Raw genomic sequence first — 3,991 nt, 5'->3', positions numbered from 1 at the left:
ACCTAGGCAGTAGGTATATACTTTACTACAGTGAGTATTACAATACGCGCTACGTTATATCGAATTGTTATATTTCGGTGTAAGGACGTGTTAACTATTGTAACTATTGCCGCAATATAATGCCAAAATGTCAATTTAGTACACTTCAAACTTTCACGATGTATAATATCACATTCAGCGCAGTCCGTTCGATACCACAGTAGTTATAGTATAAACACTGTTAAATCGATCTTTGTTTCTTGTAGAATACATAGTATTGATTTCGAGGCATGTTTTGCACATGGTGATTTTTAAAGTTTTGACAAATAATTCTAAAACTATGTAAGTAATTTTTTTTACTCTAATATCTTTAATAATAAAATGAGTCGATATGGCCCAGTGGTTAGAAAGCGTGCATCTTAACCGATAATTTCGGGTTCAAGCCCAGGCAGGCACCACTGAATTTTCATGTGCTTAATTTGTGTTTAAAATTCATCTTGTGCTCGGCGGTGAAGGAAAACATCGTGAGGAAACCTGCTTCTGTCTAATTTCAACGAAATTCTGCCACATGTGTATTTCACAAACTCGCATTGGAGCAGCGTGGTGGAATATGCTCCAAACCTTCTCCTCAAAGGGAGAGAAGACCTTAGCCCAGTAGTGGGAGATTTACAGGCTGCTAATGTAAATGTAAATGTAATATTTAATAATGATGTCTCAAAAACATATGTATAATTAATCTTCTTTTTGTTTGAACGTTAAGTTATGACAAATCGAATATTTCATCAAGTATTAATAAAATATCACGATTTATTACGCTCAGTCCACAAATAGCTCATCCGCTGCACGGCTCATTAAAAGTTTAATTAAAGTTTGTCTCACTCGGGAGTCGAATGTATAACCCTTGAGCGGGAATATTGCTTGGAGATAGAACTTCGTGCCAAATATAGATCTTTATTAACTTGTAACTGCATTTACTTTGCAAAATATATGACTAAGATAGTTTTCAGCTACTTGTGGTAGTTCTGAAAGGTTTTACGCTGTTATGATATATTAGTACTTAAATAATTTACTTAAATAAACATTTGTGGTTTATACAATAATTTTTATATTATTTTATAAGAATAATTAAATTAATTATACATTATAATTTTAATTTTCATCACCTAGATATTAACTAGGAATTTACAAGATTTTTATGTGTTTATTTAGACTTTATGCTACTTAATACCTTTCACTTCTAGGTAGTACTTTTAGAAGCTTCTCCTATAAAGTCGACATTGTATCGTGTGCTATATAAATGAACTTTAGGAATAGTCATTTTAATGAATAGTATCTAACACAATGATTTTTTTTTTTTTTTATTGACCTAATTAAGTAAGATGACGATGATATCCAAGTTCTAATCGCAAAAAGTGATTATGTATGTTTTACCCATAGTGATTATAGACAGCTACAGAAAACACCCGTCACTTGTTTATCGGCGACCATTTCGTATACACAAAATCAACCGTGTCGTCGATTAAAGGGATCAGTAATATTATATTATATTATGTAATTAAACACATACAATGCGAACGAAATATTTAAAATTAATAAACATTGTGGTCATTTAATTGAATTGTTCTCAGTGTTCATTTGTTATTTCAATTATTATTTGTATTTCATTAATATATTTTCATTGTTTGTTTTTGATCATGTTTGCCAAAGATATAAATACTTACACCTTAGAAGAAGAAATCTTAACTGATGGGACTACCACCGTCCATGGACATCAACAACATCAAGACTTGAAAAACACGGTTTTTCGACAGAAAGGTTGTGCGAGCATAGCAGAAAATCGCGTTGTTTTGGATCTCCAAACAACGAGTTCTCCTCAAGAAGACTAAGCACCGTAGCTTTAGACCTTTACAGATCGTTACATACTTGTTATATTACGAAATACCAAAATATATTGTCATAATATAAAAGGAATAAGCCAAAATGGTACTTTAAGAAAATTAAATGTAGAGTAAAAAATTAAAATTACTTTCTGTTCTGACGTTGTGTACTTAAAATATTATTACGAGGTCCCCCTCAGTCCTCTCTATGTATCTCTACAATAGTGCGCAAGGGCCGTCACACTCATAATTTAATCTCACTCTAAAAAGTTTTAGTTACCCCTTTCTCGCTGGTAAGGAGTAGGTATCACCACCTCATATTAACTGGCAAACCTCAATACTTATTAATGTAATGTTGGAGTTTAAAGGGTGTGTGATCAAGTGGTAACTACAGGCACAAGGGTCATAGCATCTTAGTTCCCAAGGTTGGTACCGTATTGACGATGTAAAGATTGGTTCAGCCTTTAGCCCATTTTTATGATTGCATTACTTACTACCATATAAGAAGAGCGCTATCTGCATTTACAGAAACATGTTGTTGATGATGTTCATTAAAAAATATATATATATTCCCCAAATGTTTTCAAAAGTATATATTTTATAATATATAGTTTAGAACAGACATTTCATTAAAGCGACAATTAAGATCTAATGGTAAGGTCATTTGCTTAATTGCTCACCGAAAAGCTCTTTGAAGAGGTATTATAATACGATAATCGCCAGAGAATCGAATGTATAGGCAAGTCACCTTTATTAAGGCAGTTATTACGTATATTTTTAACAGAATTCACAAAAATAAAGGTTTTATTTGAATATATTTTTAAAATAAAGATCGAAAAAATGTTTAGATGTATTCATTTCATTCTAAATTTCCCAGGTTAGGTTGATTTTTTAATTAAAATTTTAATTAAGTAGGTAGTTTTTTAGATATATAGTTATGTAACTTATATACAGCTTACTGGTTTTCGTCCGCTTTCCGGTAATTTATTTCAACTTATATGGCGCAGTATTAAATCCTTATCAATACGGATAGATCGGATTTTTTGTTTCGTTGACGCTAATTGTTCTTATCACCACACATATATCAATATATATAGATATTACAAAGCCGGCCTGTCGTAGTATATTTTTAATAACATTTGAATAAAATTACTAAAACACATGAGGCCCTACGGCGCTAATACGATTCATTACATCGTACCGTACAGGCGAATAGGTCATGTTGATAGTTTTCTTAGGAATTTACTCGGTTCTAAATTACAAATAGAAAACATTAAAATGCACTGCAGCCTTTTAATGTTTTCTATGTACTTACTGCTTAGAGTAGTATACACATACGATAAAATAAATTAAAGTTTTATTGCTATAATAATGCACTTTGATTATATGACGCATAAAACAACTTATTTAACCTAATCTACTTCTAACTATTACTCGCCTAAATATATATTAGAAAAATATATTTTTTTTATTTAGGATTTTTATTGAACGGACTTACAGTATTATGCTAGAAACAAATTTTACGATTTTAAAGTCACAGCCAAGCTCTTAAAAAATTACAATCTTTTGTTAACATTTAAACAAAGGATCTATCTATATCTATCTATACATATAATAAAATCGTAAGTGATCAAAATATTTAATGTACTGGCAGTATTTGTTAACGCAATAGATCACAAAAATATGATTTATAGATTTTTTGTATGTGTATATTCTCTTCGTGTCGGTAAGCACTGGCGGGAGTAGAGGCGTTCTCTATATCGCGGGTACCTTTCTAGATTGGATTCCTATATAGGTGGGCCAGCCGTCGGGGTGTCAAGATAACATGCACATGCGATAGCTACTTAGGCTAGTTTTTAATGAATATTTCGGATCACTTAGTGTCGGTGAGTGATTAAAATTAAATTTTAAATATATATATATTTTATTAATTAAATTTTGTGTTAATCGATGCATTTTTCAAATATTGATATTTGAATTAGATGCAGAATTTACTTAACTCTGCTTAGTCTGGGTGAAATAAAATTTTTATTTACTTTCCAATCGCAGCACCACCACAAATATACATAATTTTTCTCCCGTTTGCGGTTGAATTTCCAAAAAACAACAAAATACTTGTACATTTGCTTTTGTTC

The sequence above is a fragment of the Vanessa tameamea genome, chromosome 3 (assembly GCF_037043105.1).
Source record: "Vanessa tameamea isolate UH-Manoa-2023 chromosome 3, ilVanTame1 primary haplotype, whole genome shotgun sequence".
Lineage (NCBI taxonomy): Eukaryota > Metazoa > Arthropoda > Insecta > Lepidoptera > Nymphalidae > Vanessa > Vanessa tameamea.
The sequence above is the reverse complement of the archived record's forward strand: the minus strand, read 5'-3'. Positions refer to the sequence as shown.